The sequence below is a fragment of the Canis lupus genome, chromosome 22, assembly GCF_048164855.1.
Source record: "Canis lupus baileyi chromosome 22, mCanLup2.hap1, whole genome shotgun sequence".
NCBI lineage: Eukaryota > Metazoa > Chordata > Mammalia > Carnivora > Canidae > Canis > Canis lupus.
Genome location: NC_132859.1, coordinates 11,858,682 through 11,877,910, shown reverse-complemented (window position 1 = coordinate 11,877,910; position 19,229 = coordinate 11,858,682). Strand labels below are relative to the sequence as shown.

General features: G+C 34.6%; 1 long non-coding RNA gene across 2 annotated transcripts in view; it reads left to right on the top strand.

Annotated features, from left to right (window-relative positions):
• LOC140614428 (uncharacterized) overlaps positions 1–7,809 on the top strand; it is a 249,357-nt gene extending 241,548 nt beyond the window's left edge. For both annotated transcript variants that reach the window (XR_012015291.1, XR_012015290.1), the window contains one exon: positions 7,678–7,809. This is a non-coding gene — a long non-coding RNA (uncharacterized lncRNA). The remainder of the gene's footprint in view (positions 1–7,677) is intronic.
• The last annotated feature ends 11,420 nt before the right edge of the window (positions 7,810–19,229 follow it).

Here is a 19,229-nt window from a genome sequence, read left to right as displayed (position 1 = left end):
CTTCCCATACTCCTCACAAAATCTTTTATAAAAAGAGTCCCTCTATCCTCTCTAGAGACATCAAAAATTTTGTGGTGGCTTTGGAGAAGCTCATACCAATTGTCGAGAACCAATTATTCAATGTCAGGACTTTTGGGAGCCAGTTGTTAAACACGGACATTAATAGAAATTAAACTATATGAACTACAGTAAAATAAGTTACGTTGGAAATGCAGGCACTGAATACCCAAAATTATTACTTTCTAATAATTTTACTTAATTTAGTATTATCCATTCTGTTGTTATTTGTAGCTATTGTATATATATGTTAGAAATACTATATAATGACAGGCTATGTACATAGCTTCCCAGCCCCACATTCAATGAGGGGAGGTTAGTAAATTTAAATCATCCATGGTGAGAGTGGTGTTGATAAATGGTTAACCACCAGTTCTTCAGAAGAAAAGAGATTTGATTTGTCTTGTTTGTTAATTGCTATGGTATAAATATTCTTACAGTAGCCAACCAGCTTATAAAACTCCTGAAAATTTGGAAATTTCCTTTGGTCAACTTGTTGGAGTTGGCTCCAATAAAGCACTGAATTTTTGGAGCCAGAGATAATAAAGTTGGCAAACATTAACAATCAGATTTTTATTGTTTTATTTTCTGTGGTTTTTATTATTAATATCATTATCATTATTACTGCTTATTATTATTTTGGTTTTTTGAAGGCAATTGTTAAACATCTCCCAGCAAAGCATAGTGTTAGGTTTCCTGAGGCCCAGTGTTCTCCTTTTGTAACTTAGACTTGGGTAGTTTTTGAGACCAGAGACTCTCCTTAAAGCCGAGGTGAGTAAAAAATAGGCTGTAGGTCAGCCCTGGACTTGAGAATGTTTTCCTTTTTGTTTTGACATTTTAAAAGGGTTGTAAAATAAACCAAAGATGAATATGTGGCAAGGAACTTATGTGGCACCTATAGGAGAGCAAAATTTGCCACCTCAAAATGTGTCTTTGGCATGGTTTATTTTAAGCTAATTATGTTTAGGAAACCAAAGTCAAAAAGTTTTCTTTTCTCCTCTGTCCTAAATGCCTAAAGAATCAGAGGACTGACCTGTTCCAGGAGGGAATCACTATAGATACGTGTAGTATAATATGAATTAGGTATGATAGAGGAGAACCTAGCAAAGTCTGTTTGATCAAAATCCTCTCTATGTCCCTTTGTTTCTGGATGGCCCAGCCAAAATTTGTCTACTGAACATTTACTCGTTCTTCCTGTGAATTGCCTTCCTTCCCTTGGAAGCCCCAGACCCCCACTCCCATCTCCTTAGTCCAAAATGAAATATATATACCTCATCTTGCCCATTTTTGGAATCTCTTACATTTATGTGGATTCTCCATACATATGTAGTTAAATTTGATTTTCTTCTGTTAATCTATTTCATGTCAATTTCTTAGACTACCAGAAAAAAAAAATTAAAGAGTAAAGGAAAATATTTCCTCCCCAATGACAAAGGAGCAAAAGACAAAGCACAAGCAGACTCCCTGCACCCCACCCCCCAGGGTGAGATATGTGTGACATTCCTCAGGCACTCCTGGCTGCCCTAAAGCTAAAAAAGAAAAAAATATACAGTTAATTTATAGAGATCACAATCCTGCAAGACATGAGTTTTCCTCATTTACAAGCGTCTTATCAATTTACAAGAACAAAGCTTTTTTTTATCAATAACCTAGCTTCCAGAAGGAAATGTAGATACAATTAAATGTCCTTATAACCTGCAGCCCATTGATAGATACTTGAAGTGTGCAGAGTGATATGTTCCCCCAGAAAGTTCCCAACTATCTTAATGTTAATGCCTTTTGCTAGAAGGAAAAACAACTTTAACTTGACAATGGTAAGGCCTCTAGAATCCTGTGAGTCTTCTGTAATATATGAAAATCCTTTTAAAACCTTCCTTTTCCTTACCTCCCATAACTCCTAAGTATATAATCAGTCACTCCTCATAACCCCAGTGCAGCAGCTCTTTCTGCCCATGAGTCCTGTCCCCATGCTTTCATAAAATCACCATTTTGCACCAAAGACATCTCAAAAATTCTTTCTTGGTCATTGGCTCTGGATCTCACTCTACCAAACCTCATCTATATTCCAAAACTATATCACCCAACACTTACAAAATTTAAAATATTTGTTCTCTGGCCATTTAAGAAACACATTGCCACCCTTGTTCCACTTCCTTATTCTCAAATTTCTGCCTGAGCTATAATTTTGGTTCTTCTTTCAAATCTCAGTGATTCCAGGTGAATGATACTGCATCATAATTCTGTCTCACATTTGTTGATTTCCACCAGCTATTGCACCTGCCCTGCCTTGTCTTGTCTTGTTTCAGGCCCAAGTGCTATGTAATTCCTAAATATTTCTCCTAACAAAAACACACATTGGAAACAAACTAGGTGCTCAAATTTAAAAATATTTAACCATGCAGGAGTGACTTATTTCTAGAGAGAATGATAATGAGTGGAGCAAACATGCAGAGAAAAGCAGGTAGGAGAGTCTCATGTGGAGAAAGTACTTTTGTCACCAGCTAGACCCCAAGACCTGATCTTGACTGCCCAGGAGCTCGTACCCATCATTCTTTGTCCCATATTTTTTTCCCACATTCTTCTTTCCAGCTTATCTCTTAATTCAGGTAAAAGACCAGCGGGCATAGCATCCAATGACAGAAGCCAAGATTATCCCTTCATGTAATAACAACTGCCCTGACAAAGAGCTCCCACTGGGCCACACCAGCCAGATCAGTTTGAGTTCAACCCCTTATTCACACCTCCAGAGAATGGACCATGGAGTCACCTATGGAATAACCCACAGCTATTTTTGCCTCATTATAATACTGGAATCTCTGCCCAACGTGGAACACAAAACTCATTTATATAATATACAATGTATGCATAGGGATGTTTCCTTAAAGTACATGTGAGACCTTATGCCCCCCCTCTACTTATGATGACAAAATTCCCCTTTCAGAATATGCATCCTAACCCTAAATAAAAGGAACCAATTCACTCTTGTTCTGGGAGTCACAGCTTGAAAAGTCAATTCCTGTGGTATCTTTAGTTGCTACAAATAAAGTTTCCTTTGCGTGACAACCCTATCTGTTATAGTTTCTACCTGTGACTCACCGAGGAATTAGGTCACATTAATTCCATTACCCTTTGGCTCCATTATTTCCTAGTATCCTTATTCATTTACTTATTAGAAAGCACAATTCTGACACTGGAATATGGTGCTGAGTAAAACAGAGACAAACCCACTCACAGGAGCCCCCAACTCCTAGTTCTAGACCTCTCCATCAATTAGTTGTAATTTTTACTCTGGTCTGTGAGAAAGCAGAAAATCCTTCTAAAATCCTTTCTCATTGACCCAGCCTATTATGAAATACATTTCCATGCCAGATAACTTATATAATTTACTTAGTGCAGAAGACTTGTCTTAGAATTGCTGACAATTCTGATTTATTTTCATGGCTTACTAACTGCTTATTTCTTTGCTTACTGCTGTGGAGCATCCTTCTTAAATTTATTTAATCTACAAACATGCTTTTCTGACTCCTTCATTTCTTTATAATTATATAGCTGTAATTATATATTAATGTGTTCTATAATATTTATATGTGTGCTGTATTTTATGTATATTATATGTAGAATTTATTTTATTTTGTACTTTGACATACAGCAGAATTTGATTTGCAATCAGCTTAGTGCAGAAGACTTGTCTTAAAATTGCTGACAATTCCGATTTATTTTCATGGCTTACCAAATGCCTATTTCTTTGCTTACTGCTGTGTAGCATCCTTCTTAAATTTATTTAATCTATGAACATGGTTTTCTGACTCCTTCATTTCTTTCTTATCAGTCAGAGTTCTTCTCTAAAGTACTATAGTAACAGTCCTGTCCTGAAACAATAATCCCCTATGTTCACATTGCTTTCCTATCTCAGAACTTTTTTTAAAGAAGATTTTATTTATCCATGATATACACACAGAAAGAGGCAGAGGGAGAAGCAGGCTCCCCGCAGGGAGCTGGATGTGGGACTTGATCCCGGGACCCCAGGATCATGCCTGAGCCAAAGGCAGACACTCAACCACTGAGCCACTCAGACATCCCTTATCTCAGAACTCATAAATCATTATTTAAAACATTTATCACATGTTGCTTATAGTACCTAGAAAAAAATTCTCTGCATTTTTATCTTCAGAAATAGATTTCAATTCTTTAAACACCATGAATCATAATTTATACTAATTGTGGTCTCCCTCTGTATCTCATAAACTCTTGTGGATGTTAACTACACAGCTTATGTCAGGGAAAAAAAAATAATTTTCTCACTATACTGAGTTCTTAGCTGAGAATATTGTAATAAAAGACAGATTAGGGATCCCTGGGTGGCGCAGCGGTTTGGCGCCTGCCTTTGGCCCAGGGCGCGATCCTGGAGACCGGGGATCGAATCCCACGTCGGGCTCCCGGTGCATGGAGCCTGCTTCTCCCTCTGCCTATGTCTCTGCCTCTCTCTCTCTCTCTCTGTGTGACTATCATAAATAAATAAAAAATTAAAAAAAAAAAGACAGATTAAAAGGAAAAACACAGAAGTTTATTAACATGTATATTTCATGTATACATGAGAGATACCCAGGGAAAAATGAGTAACTCAAAGAGATGGCTTAGAATTCAAACTTAAATACCATCTTAGTTAGGGAAAGGAAAGAGAGATGAAGGCCTCATGAGAAAAATAAATGATTTTAGGAAGGATGAATGGACCCTTAGAAGAATAGATGAAAGGTATGGTAGTTTGTGACAAGGCTTGTCTGGTTGATTGTTGATTTCTAGCCTCCTTTCTTGTGTTAAGAGTCAATATTGCCTGAATGATGAAACCCCCAGGGAAGGAATCTATGACAACTGAGTTCCTTTTTAAAGATCTGTCTTTAGGCAGATAAGAGGAGTTCAATGAAAGGCTCTCCCTGCATTTGCTGCTTTTTAGGTGCCTATAGTTCAAAATAATCAATTCGCCAACGTGGCATATTTTAGGGTGGCATATTCTGCTACTCCTCACATATTTCATGAATGAATAACAGGACTATTTTTGAAATACTGTCTCCAAATACTCCATTTAAGAAATTCCATTCAGAAAAAAAGAAAAAAGAAAAGAAAGAAAAGAAAAGAAAAGAAAGAAAAGAAAAGAAAAGAAAAGAAAAGAAAAGAAAAGAAAAGAAAAGAAAAGAAAAGAAAAGAAAAGAAAAGAAAAGAAATTCCATTCAGGGCAGCCTGGGTGGCTCAGCAGTTTAGTGCCGCCTTCAGCCCAGGGCCTGATCCTGGAGACCCAGGATAGAGTCCTGCATCAGGCTCCTGCAGGGAACCTGCTTCTGTCTCTGCCTCTCTCTCTCCCCTTCTCTGTGTCTCTCATGAATAAATAAATAAAATCTTTATAAAAAAAAAAAAAAGAAATTCCATTCAGTCATCTGAATATTCTTAATTAGTCCACAAAAATGTTCTGGTGCTCATTTTATGTACATGACAGTCTTAGAGTGCACACAGCAAAAAGGAAAAGCCATGATTATAACCAGAGTTATGACAGGATGGCAGAGGTAGAACTGTATGATGCATTATATTCTTAATACTATTATTTATATTTCTTTTAGCTATAACTTATAATTTTAAAATTATTTTGTAAATAAATGTAAGGGATCTTAGAAATCATATTCTTCAGTAAGTACATTTAAAAACTTCACTGAGCAAAATTTCAAAGTATACATAAACACAAACACACAAAGAGAGATGTCTATTTTTTTTAATTAATTTATTTATTCATGAGAGATGTAGACAGAAAGAGAGAGACAGAGACAGAGACACAGGCAGAGGGAGAAGCAGGCTCCATGAAGGGAGCCCAATGTGGGACTCGATCCCGGGACTCCAGGATCATGCCCTGGGCCGAAGGCAGGTGCTCAACTCTTGAGCCACCCAGGGATCCCAGATGTCTATTTCTAAAATTTCTTTACTGACCATAATACTATATATATTTTTGAGATAGATTTAAATAGGTAACCAAAATGAATGCTTTCTTTTTTAAAGAATAATTGTTAAATAATGACACTGTATGCTAAGCATAAACAAACCAACATATACACAAATCATATACTTGGAAATGGAAAAATACCCAGTAGCAATAATATCAAGTAAACTGATCATTTTACAAATAAAACACAAAGCAATCAATGAATGTACTTTGTCTAATGTAATTCAGACATAGGGCTAAAACTAGAAACCATATGGCCTATGACTCTGTGTCCCTTTTTTTCTTTTCTCTTTCTTCTTTTACTTTTACTAAATGAGTAAAAGTAAACTGGACATGTGTCATTATCTGACATATAGAATTCATAAAATACAGAGTACTGTTCTACAATATATAAAATATACAATAGAAACCTAGAGGTATTGGGGTGCCTGGGTGGCTCAGTGTTCGAGCATCTGCCTTCTGCTCAGGTCATGATCCCTGGGTCCTGGGATCGAGTCCTGCATCAGGCTTCCCACAGGGAGTCTGCTTCTCCCTCTGCCTATGTCTCTACCTCTCTTTCTCTCTGTGTCTCTCATGAATGAATAAATAAAATATTAAAAAAAAGAAACCTAGAGGTATTATTGAAGGTAATTTATCCAACAAATAAGACAACAGAATGAAATATTTTATCTATAATCTGCCAATGATTTTTTAATGCTCCTGAGAAGTTTTACCTACTGAAAACACGTGTAAACAGTCAATTTTTAAACTATTTGCTAAGAAGTAAAAAATAATAGCAGAACCATCACAGAAGTTATTTAACTAATTTTAATATGGCATAAAATTTCCTGACATTTATTTAATTATTTCTAAATCGAATGAAAGGAAATTATCCAAGGGGCAAATTCATTTGTGAGCCTCTTTGAACAGAAATGTTTTCTGTACTTAGGAAACAAGCTTGACAGTATGGCAAGTATTTTTTTTAATGTGGACATCTGTCTCTCTATTCTGGAGAACATAAATACAGCCCACATGATATGTTCCAGATGGTGAGCTTTTTCAGTAACCATGGCCCAAATACACTGCTGAGGTGAAACACCATCCCTCTTCTTGCTGAATACTATAGGAAGTAAGGAGCTGAAACTTTCGTAATTCTATACAAATGACAAAAAGATGTACTGTTTACATTCTTTAAACGTTTGGGATGTTTTCTTCTTATATGATATGTTGTGTTTTAATGTTGTGTGTAATCTGTCCATATTTAAAATGCTACTATTAGTTGCTATGGATGGCATATTTTCTTGCATAATATCCTTTCATTCCCTTGATGTTTTCTAACTAAATAAGAGATCATTTTCAAGCATATGGATTCTAATCTTATATCAGCGTTTGGCATTTTGGAAGGCCATATCATAATTTGCTAAATGAAAATGAATCACCAAATTTATACAGTAATTGGAGTAAAGTCTTACAATCTGCATCATCTAAAAATGCCTCCCTTAAGAAATACCTAACTTCTTACATAAAACTAGTCAAGGATATCTATAATTGAATGAGGAAGGACATTTATGGCAAAAAATCTTTGCAAAGCATTTCAGTCATGGTGCTGACATTCATGGGTCCTAACAAGGGTTCTATTTTCCCTTTGAAATTTCTAGGTTCTGAGCTCAAGCATCATTGATCCAAAAGGAGGATCAAAGAAATAATGCACCAATTATTACCTGCTATACTAACCTCATACAGATGAATGAACGCTGAGGATATGGGCATTCTGAACACAAGTGAGGCAGGTAGGTCTTTTGCAGGAAAGAATTGTGAGGTAACTACATAGTGAACTATTATTCTCCCTAATTACAATACATGGTTTCTGTCTATTATTTAAAATTCCACATCTATCCTCCAGAGGGGGGGAAAAAGCATATTACCACAGTGAGGATACTGACAAACTTGTTTGAAAATAAAATTGTGGGGATGCCTGGATGGCTCAAAGGTTGAGTGTCTTTGCCTTTGGCTCAGGGAATGATCCTGAGGTCCAGGATGGAGTCCCACATCGGGCTCCTTGCAGGGAGCCTGCTTCTCCCTCTGCCTATGTCTCTGCCCCCGCCCCCCCCCCCCAGGGTGTCTCTCTCCTAAATACGTAAATAAAATCTTTAAAAAAATAAATAAATAAAATTGTGGTCAGGGACTCAAATGTTCAAGAAATAATTTTCTTAAGGGTATTGATATTTGAAATGATAGAAAACTACATAAAAGTGAATGCTTACATGCATTCAGATTTTATGCCATAAACATATTCACCCTGGGCCATAAGTTTGTAAAATATTCTGTGGGTTTATATTGTTTTTTAAATGAATTAGAGATCTTATCTATAAAAAAGTCCAAAGTATTTATCTCTGTATATGCTGTTATTAACCTAGCTAGTTAAAATGCAATTATTTACTCTTTAGGTTAATAATTTTTATATTTTCTACATTAAAACTTGAATAAAATCTGGAGAATACTTTTGAAGAGAATTCTGAAACTCATTGGTGCAAAACTTTAATTCACATCAGGACTGCTTAGCTTGAGGATTCTTGCATTGGAAGGCTCAATATTTGTGCAAAATGTGCTTCATTTTAACCCAAATTGCAAGCGTAAAAGATTTCTAATGATACGCCACACTATAGATTCCCAAGGAATCTAAAAACAAAACAAAACAAAACAAAGAAATGAACTTCTAGAACTAGTAAAGCAACAAGGTCACAAAATGTCAGATAGGCTTTCAAAAAATAAATTGTATTTCTATATCTTAGCAATGATAATATGGGCACTAAAATTAAAAATACATTACTATATACAATAGCTCAAAAAAAGTACATAGGTAGGGATGCCTGGGTGGGTCAGTAGTTGAGCATCTGCCTTTGGCTCACGGTGTAATTGCGCAGTCCAGGGATCGAGTCCCACATCAGGCTCCCTGCATGGAGCTTCCTTCTCCCTCTGCCAGCTTCTCTGCCTCTCTCCCTGTGTCTTTCATGAATAAATAAATAAAATCTTTTTTTAAAGGTACATAGATATGAATCTAACAAAATATGTATAGGGTGCATATACTGAAAACAGCAAAACACTAATGAAAGAAATAAAAAAATGAAATCAATGGACAAATAATCTTTCATGGATTGGAAAACAACACTGTAAAGATGCCAATTTTTTGCAAATTGACATATTGATTTAAAGTGATTCTTGGGATCCCTGGGTGCCACAGTGGTTTGGCGCCTGCCTTTGGCCCAGGGCACGATCCTGGAGACCCCGGATCGAGTCCCACATCGGGCTCCTGGTGCATGGAGCCTGCTTCTCCCTCTGCCTGTGTCTCTGCCTCTCTCTCTCTCTCTCTCTCTCTCTCTCTCTCTGTGACTATCATAAATAAATAAATAATTAAAAAATATTTAAAGTGATTCTTATTGAATGCCCAAGATTTATTTGATATAAAGCAACTTTTACTAAAGATTTTATGTAAAGTCAGAGATATTATAATAGCTAATACAATTTTGAAAAGTAAGAATACAATGAGGGAAATACCTTTACTTAATTTTAAGACCTATTATAAAACTGAGATTGGTGAATGGATACAGATAGATCAGTAGAGCAATATATAGGTGTCTCCCTTGCTCTTCATTTTTTTTTTGTTTTGCTTTGTTTTTTTTCCCCCTTTTTTTCCCCTTGCTCTTCAAAAGTTTTATCATGCCATTTGACTTTTACAAAGACCCACATAAATATCTGTTTTCACCAACCAAAAGAAATCTGAAGGAGATATTCACTTTTACAAGACAAAAAAGCAATAATGATACTCAGCATTTGTTTTGCAGCAAGCTGGTAGAGGGGCAGCAGGCCCCCTGAGCAGCAAGAGTGGCCCTGCCCAGCTCCTTTCCTAGGACCTACACTCAGCATCTCAGCATCAAGCCACCATAGCTTTGAACTGTGTTCTGTGTGCATCTGTGCTTCATCTCCTCTTATTTTGTGTATCTGCTAGCAAGATGTGTCCTAAGGTATCAGAAAAGTCTAAGAAGAGTTATTTTTGGATCAGGGAGTGTTCAATTTTTTTCTTATAATGGTAATTGCTTTTTTTGCTTTATGTCATTTCAGCTTATGAAAAAATTCATAAGGATGCTCTACTTTTGGATATCAGGTGAAACCTGTAGAGAATGCAGTTAGAAACCAACCACAAACATGTCAAACTGATTTTGACATAGGTGAAAAGCAATCCAATGCAGAAATGATAGCTTTTGAACAAATTATGCTTGATGAATTGCATAACCATAAATAGAGGAAAAAGTAGGGAGAGAGAAGGATGGAAGGAGGGAGAGAGAGTGATGGGAAAGAAGGAGAAAGGAAAGAAGGCAGGTAGTAAAATATATAGGCAGGAAGATATCTGATTCTACTTCAGAATGATAAAATAATAGAGGAATCAGATTGATAGAAAATTAATATCGATACATGTATATGTATATATACATACAGACAGACACAAGTTGCATATTTTATATTTACCTGTACTTTGCATATGAAGAATACAAAGAAAGATTTGGGCTCGTAGAATCAGGAGAGAGAACTGGAGGACTGTGCTTTCAAACAACACAGGTATAATCACTGGAAATGGAACTGTGGCATTTTTAAGGAGGGAATCCACTAATATGGATGTCCATATAAATTTATTAGGACTGAATAGGAGCTTCCTCTAGCCTAATAATGCTTTGCTGTTTTATCAGTCCCTGTCAACATTTGATCTCAAATTAACCTTGAGGTCCTACCCACATTTGCTTCCTAAAACTATTAAAGTTGACTTTTTAAGTTGCTAGTGACATAAAGGCTACTCAGATCAGCTAAGGTAAAGAGAATCTCAATGGCTCCATAATACAAGGTTAACTTTGTTCCAGAAATCATAATTTCTTTTTCCCTCCACTTTTGTTTGGTCTGGGTTATGATCACTCTCTCCTAACAGAGATCGTTTTCCTTCAAATGGCAAGAGGAGTTAGTGACGCAGAAGACAGAACTCTCCTCTTGCCATTTCATTTAGTTTACATTTGAGGTAAGGTCTCTGATTGGTCTGACTTGGAAATATATATATATATATATATATATGAAGATTTTATTTTTAAGTAATCTCTACACCCAACATGGGCCTCAAACTCACAACCTCAAGGTCAAGAGTCACATATTCATCCAACCGAGCCAGCCAGGTACTCCACAATGCATTGCTTATGCGTTTTGACACAATATTCTCCTCATAGCGGTGAAATATTATCATTAGTCCCAGATCGTAGGGCAGAAGGAGCTGTCCAAAGAAGTGAGGGAGAAAGGCCTGCTACGTTGTCCTTCTCAACTGGTTTGGCATCTTTGCCTCTCCACTCTAGTGTCTAGTTTGGCCCATTGTTTTCTTCAACATAGGACTCATCGTGGTACTAGTCATTTAGGGCTATGAGAAGAAGTAACTGAATAAAATATGTATTTGTCGAATTGAATTTATGTCTGTAGCTCACATTTGGTTCATCTCCAACGGAAGCATATCATTATGAGATGACATCAAAATTTTATATATATTTTACATATTACATACTGCCTCCACATTTAACATATCATTTTTCCTGACAGGTGCTGAAAAAATAACATGACAAATAAATGAGTAGATTTACCAAAAACATACATTGTTTGCTTATTCATCTGCTATTAAAACTTGATTCTTCGATCTTTGTTTATACAAAATGTATGAAACAGAGTTAGCTCATGTTCTATATATGAATTCTTTTATGGCCTTGAAATTAAGCAATTCCTTTTGTAAGTGGTACATTACTCTTTATAGTTTTCAGAATCTGTTCAATTTAGTATTTGACATATATAATAAGCATGCTCAGTTCTAGAAAAAGATTATATATACATTGCACAACTAAAAAGGGTATATGGTTAAAATGGTTAGAAAACCCTGTTGTTTAAAATACAGGGGTCTGTCAACAGATACTCTTGAGGTGTGGCATTTTAGATCCCCTGAAACTAAATACATCTTATTTTGAAATGGATTTTTAAATAGCAACCTCTCTACAATGAGTCTTTGCTTATTTACCTTTCTTCATTAATTCATTAATTCCTTCCTTTATGACTATGTTAAGAATGGAATATCTCCTACCACTGACATTCCAATGAACCACTTGGATTTTCACTGCAAAATAGGTATAAAGACATCCATTTCAAAGGAGCAGGAATCAGGTATAAAATATAATTATATATATATATTATATACTTATATAAATATATTTTATGACAAAAAATGCATTCTGTTAACATAGCTATTTTATAAGTCTTTTATGTTATCTGAAAAAAAATCTACTGTTACTGGTTTTCAAAATGAGGGCAAGTATAACTTAAATTTTAATATATTTGTTTAATGACTTTTAAAATTACACTATTGTCTTTCCACTTCCCTCTTTCTAGTTCTTCCTTTTCCCCAGAATCTGTTAATTTTCTTCTCATCTCAGTGTTTCATCACTCATTTTGTATGTGGAAGTTTTTAAATATTAACCTGGGCCAAACTGTTATATGTGACCAATGATTAGTTAGAAAATCAATTCTTTACATATTTGTCCCCTAACAAATCCTTCATGATAATTAACAACCTCGGTTGTCAACACTGTCAACCAGTAAATCATGGCATCAAGATTTGGAAAACTACCCAATATAAAAATCATTATTTCATATGGTATATTACTTTCCTGTGATATATTTCCTAAGTAATGGATTCCCAGGGCCTATTAATGTGTATATAAAACATGACTAACACTTTTAGGTTAGATCATAGATTGCTAGAATGTAGGCTTTACTTTTTTTTTTTTTTTTGAATGTAGGCTTTACTTAAACAATCTGAAACCTTATGTGAAAGGTTTGGTTAATATTTAATTTGGTTATTCAATTTTGAATAAAATATAAATATTTTTAATTAACATAATTATTATTTAATTTTATTAAAAATTCCAACATCATATCTGACTGTAATCATAGCAGTGATATATATGGGACTTCAGACCCAAGTGGATATAAACAAAAATAATAGGGTGAATATTTATTAATGATTTATTATATACTAAATGATATTCTTTGTATGTTATGTATGTTATTACATTTAATAACATTTAAGATGATATTATAATGCAGGTACTATTTTGTCTCATTTTATACATGTATGAAAATTTTCTGCCTCTTACAAAAAATAAAAGTCTATTAAAATTGATTAAATTAATATTTCAGGTATTACTGAATTTTAATTAATAATAATTATTAAATGAATAGGTTATTTCTTATTTTTAAGTGATCCAAGTCTTTATTTAAAATCAACCAATACAGCCTTGTGGCTTTTGCTGTTTTCTACCTAATGAATTGACTTACTAATTATATATTACTAATTTAATAATTTACCAATTACTGTTTGAATTATACACACTTATACAATGCATATATATCCATATTAAGCAAAATATCTTCTCATTTTTTAATCATAAGTTTAACTTCTTGTCTATTGTATGCATGCAATTATTAGAATATTCTATATGAGAATTTGTTGAGGGAGCTTATCTTTTTAACTAATAAATTTTGACTCCTGAAATATCCATTAGAAGAAACTAACAAACTTCTGTTATGTCCCTCAAAAGTCAATACATTTTGATAATTCCAAGTTTAAAGTCACCTGTAAAAGCTACATGGGAATTATTTCTACATCTGTTCAGACTTCAGTAGAGTAAAATAAATTATTTTAAAACATTTTTTCTGTCTTTAGTTTATGTAATCTCATATCCAAACATTAAACTTTTCTTTGTCACGAGTTTTGCACTGCCCATTTTAAATGCCTAAAACAACTGTTTGGCCATTTAATACTAAACTTACAATCATTTTTCTTCAAATAATTTATTCTAAATATAATGATGAGCTAAGCCTTAAAACTGATATTAAAGTGAGCAGATAAGCAATGAATTTGTTTACTAAATATTATTATTTGTCTAGAATTCCACAGTTAAAATCAATAATCAAAACCATTTGTCATCTTTATATTTTATAAAGATAATTTTTGTTAATCAGTTTTATGATTAATTCAATAAATATTTATTGAAAAGTTTAGTATTTGTCAGACACAGGCTAGGAGTGGAGCACACAGAAATGGCAAACCTAGAAGAATCTAAAAGAACTACTTCAATATAGTAGTGAAACAAAAAGGACAAGAATTATTGCAATTTAACTGAATGAGAGATAAAACAAGAATTAATAAAGTATTAGGAAAGTTCATTTATTTATTTTTTTAAGATTTTTTAATTTATTTATTCATGAGATACAGAGAGAGAGGCAGAGACATAGGCAGAGGGAGAAGCAGGCTCCACGCAGCGAGCCGGATGTGGGACTCACGCCCTGAGCCAAAGGCAGATGCTCAACTGCTGAGCCACTCAGGCGTCCCGAAAGTTCATATATTTCTGTTTAAATATGTGGAATGTATCTTAAGAGCAGTATTTAAAAAGGATAGGTTCCTAGTGGAGACTGTGCTAGGGCATTCACACCAGAGAATTGGGTTTAGTCAATGTTCATATACGCTAATTCTTCCATCAAGACAATTGGCTTTCTTTATTTTATCTTTTTTTTAAAGATTTTTATTTATTTATGAGAGACAGAGACAGAGAGAGAGAGAGGGAGAGAGAGAGAGAGGCAGAGACACAGGCAAAGGGAGAAGCAGGCTCCATGCGGGGAGCTCGACTTGGGACTTGATCCTGGGTCTCCAGGATCAGGCCCTGGACTGAAGGTGGCGCTAAACTGCTGAGCCACCTGGGCTGCCCATTTGGCTTTCTTTAAATAGGCTATATAAGTGTGACCTAAAGATAATTAATGAAATTACTCATTTTTGTCCATTATGCCTATTTGTCACCTATCACGATCTTGAAGTAGAACTTTTGTTTTTACATGTGTGCAGATAATATATACACACCACACACACAGAGGCATGAAGACATACATTTTTAGGTCCTGACATATGATTTTGTTTGTTATATTAAATAAGGTAGAATGAATTAAAACAAACCAGACTGTAGTTTTGCTTGTAAACACATAAGCATCCATAATAATTAACTTACATGGAGATAGAGACAGATTTTCCCTTTGGTACATATGTAAATCATGCAAAAATTAGCTATGATAATAAAATCTATTTCTTAACATTCACATGTAAATTTAAAAATCAAGGATTTAATTAGAAATCATTTTAATATAAAGCAAACATTGCTGGCTTTGAGAACTTTCTAGAGAATTAATGTTTAGAAATAGCCTGAAAGCAAGTACCAAGCTGCTTTTTAATTAAGTCGTGGAGTTAAATGAAGGAGTTTGAAAACATTATGTTCATAAATGACTCCATGAGATAAATTATTGGTAATCTTGAATGAATATGTTAGAGGAAAAAGCCAAATATAACAACAATGTACAAAAACATCCAAGTTTCTTACTTTCTTTACTACTATCTGCAAATGCACAATTCAAGATAAAATAATAACTTTGACACAATAGAATAATACTGAGAAGAGCTTATTATTTTGATCAACTGTTTTAGAAAGGTAACATGGAAAAAAATTGAAGTTTCAATGTAAAATCAGATGAATGACAATTTCATGAAGTTTAAAATGATCATATTGGCTATAAATAATATGTTTGAACATTATATTTGGAAAATATGTTAATGTATATGAATTCAAACATGAAATCTACAGTTGCTAATTTAAACAATTCAATAAAACTTCATAAATTTAATAAAGCTAGATTGTTGTGTGATATTGTAAAATGTATAGAAGCATAAGTGGTAAATCTAAGTCACGGTCATAGATGGTCATAGAATCTAAACATCAGTGTAGGAGTTGTCTGATTTGCATAACCATAAAAGCTTCAATAGATTTATGACGACAGAAGAATCATTTCATGTATCTTAAGCATATTTAGGAATATATTTACAATCTGTCACAGTAAAGGTGTGAAAAGCAACACTCTTTGGAGGACCAACCATTACAAAGGAGCCCTCTCCCATAGAATTTAAGACTCCTAGCTTTCATGGGTCCAGTGTCATCTGCTGTCACTGCAGATGTGCATCAGGGGCCTCCTGCTCTCTCAGCTTGAAGACTGAGTCTACCCTGAGGTAGAGCAATATCCTTTGATGAGATGCTCTCCACAGTGGTAGCATAGCAGTTTTCAAAACAAGAAAAAGCTCATCTATATTTCTAAAGTAATAATGGACTAGAAATCCACCTAGGAATGAGTGAATAATAAGATCAATCTATATAATTGAAAATTTTCATATGGTATATACTTGTCATGTTGTCTATTTCTATAATAAATATAAATGAAGTGAAAAGATTCCTGTGGCCATTTTACACTTATTACATTTAAGCCAATGGAGTGAATGTGACATGATTCATTATAGGTATTGGCCTTCCTTCCCAAAGCTTTGATAGATACCCTACTTCTAAGAACTTACTTTTCCTATCTGTTCAAAAGAAATTAAAAATAAAATACTACAAAGGAAGAATTCCAAAATATTTCTGACACTAATAAAAATTGATAACCTTCAGAGCTTTCCAATGTTTTTTGCCCATAAGAAAAAGGAAAAAAAGGTGTACAGATAGGAAAGGAAAAAGTAAATCCTTCTTATGAAAAGATAAAAAATTGTCTACCATAATAATTCAGTCTAGGGTGTGCTTGAGTGGCTTGGTCAGTTAAGCATCTGCGCTCAGCTTAGGTCATGATCCCAGGGTCCTGGGATAGAGCCCCACGTTGGGCTCCCTGCTCAGTGTGGAATGGCTCTCTCTCCCTCAAATCTTTAAAAAAAATTGAGTCTAGTAAGACTACATAAGGTCGCCATAAAAATTAATCACACTTTTATATGTTGAAAACAGAATTGGAACTTAAATTTAATAAAATATGATTTAATATATCATCAAAAGCATGAATTTAAGGATACCTTTTAAAAATATATGCCGGAACTATACTTCAAGAACTATGACATATTACTGAGAGAAATTAAATAAGACCTAAATACACAGAGATATGCCACATTCTCGGTTTGGAAACCTCAATATTAAGAGGTCAATCTTCCCAAATTAACCTGCAGATTTACTACAATCAAAATCAAAACTCAAACACCCTCTTTTTAAATAGAAATTTTCAAGTATATTTTAAAATTTACATATAACTTGCCAGGACTTAAAATACTCAAAACAAATTTTAAGAAGATTAATGAAGCTGGAACTTCCACATTATCTAATTTGAAGAATTACTATAAAAGTACAATCAAGAGAGTGTTATTGGCAAATTGTTAGACAGGTAGATCGATAGACCAGAATGGAGTACAGAATTAATTCCAAACGTATCTAGTCAGTTGATATTTGACACAGTGCCAAAGTAATCTAATAGGGAAAGGGGAGTGTTTTTTTCAACAAATAGTGCTGGGAAATTAGATAGCTTTACGTAAAAGGATGAACCTCGATCTTTCATCCATACTACAATAAAACAATTAACTCAAAATGTATCCTAGACCTAAATGTATAATATTTCTGGAGGAATGTATAGCAGGAAATATCTGTAGTCATTAGGCAAAGATTTCTTAGGACACAAACATATTATAGAAATAAAGGACAAAATTAGCAATATGAAAACCAAAAACTTCCATTCTTAAAAAGATATATTAAGGTTCTGAAAAAAGGAGCAATGGGGGGCATCTGGGTGGCTCAGTTGGTTAAGCCTCTGCCTTGGCCTTAGGCCAAGATCTCAAGGTCCTGGATTCAAGTCCCTAGGGCAGGCTCCCTGCTCAGCAGTCTGTTTCTCTCTCCCTCTGCCTCTGTTCCTTCCCTACTCCCTCCACCACTGCTTTTGCTCTCTCTTGCTCTGTGAAATAAATAAAATATTTTTTAAAAAGCAAGAGATTGGAAGAAAACATTTATCAAAACTCATTTAAGGGCAGTCTGGGTGGCTCAGCAGCTTAGTGCCACCTTAGCGCCCAGGGTGTGATTCTGGAGACCCGGGATTGAGTCCTGCATCAGGCTCCCTGCATGAAGCCTGCTTCTCCCTCTGCCTGTGTCTCTGCCTCTCTCTCTACCTCTGTATCTCTCATGAATAAATAAAATATTTTAAAAAACTCATTTCTGTAAAAAGCTTATATTTATAATATTTAAAGGAATCTTAAAACTAAGTAATATGAAGAAAATAACCCAGGGGGCAAAACGTTCGAACTGTAAATCACCAAAGAAGATATATGAATGGCCAATCAGTACAAAAAAGATGTTCATAAACTGTGGTCATCAGTGAAAGGCAAAAAAATATAGATAGATAGATAGATAGATAGATAGATCACTACATATTTACTAGAAAGGTTAAAACATAAAAAAAGTAAAACATAAGAACATATAAAAAACAACATAACTGACAATTCCAAGTGCTGACAATGATGTAAATAAACTAGAAATCTGGGATCCCTGGGTGGCGCAGCGGTTCGGCGCCTGCCTTTGGCCCAGGGCGCGATCCTGGAGACCCGGGATCGAATCCCACGTCGGGCTCCCGGTGCATGGAGCCTGCTTCTCCCTCTGCCTGTGTCTCTGCCTCTCTCTCTTTCTCTCTGTGACTATCATAAATAAATAAAAATTAAAAAAAAAATAAAAATAAAAAATAAACTAGAAATCTCATATGTTACTGGTGGGAACACACCTGGTATAGCCACTTGGTGGGGAAAAAAAAAAGGTTAGTTTTTTTACAAATGCTATATGGCATTATAATCCCACTCCTATGTACATACCTAAGAGAAATGAGAATTATGTTCACCCAAAAGCCTATATGGCAGTATTTACATGACCTTTATTCATCATTGCCTAGAACTGGACACAGTATTGCGTGATTTCATTTACATAACATTTGGGAAAGTTAAATTTACTGGCACGAACGGGAGTTGGCAGGGGGAGGGGTAAGAATTAGCCACAAAGATGTCATATAAGGACATTTTTAGAGTGATGTTACTGTTTTGAATAGTGGTGGTAGATAACAACTCTAGCCCTAGATTTGACTCCATATTTGTCAAAAATCGTGGAATTTCCCGCCACAAGGAATAAACTTTGCTGCCCCAAAATTAAAACCAAATCATTCAGGGGTATCACAAGGACTGAATATTGTGACAAATGAACCT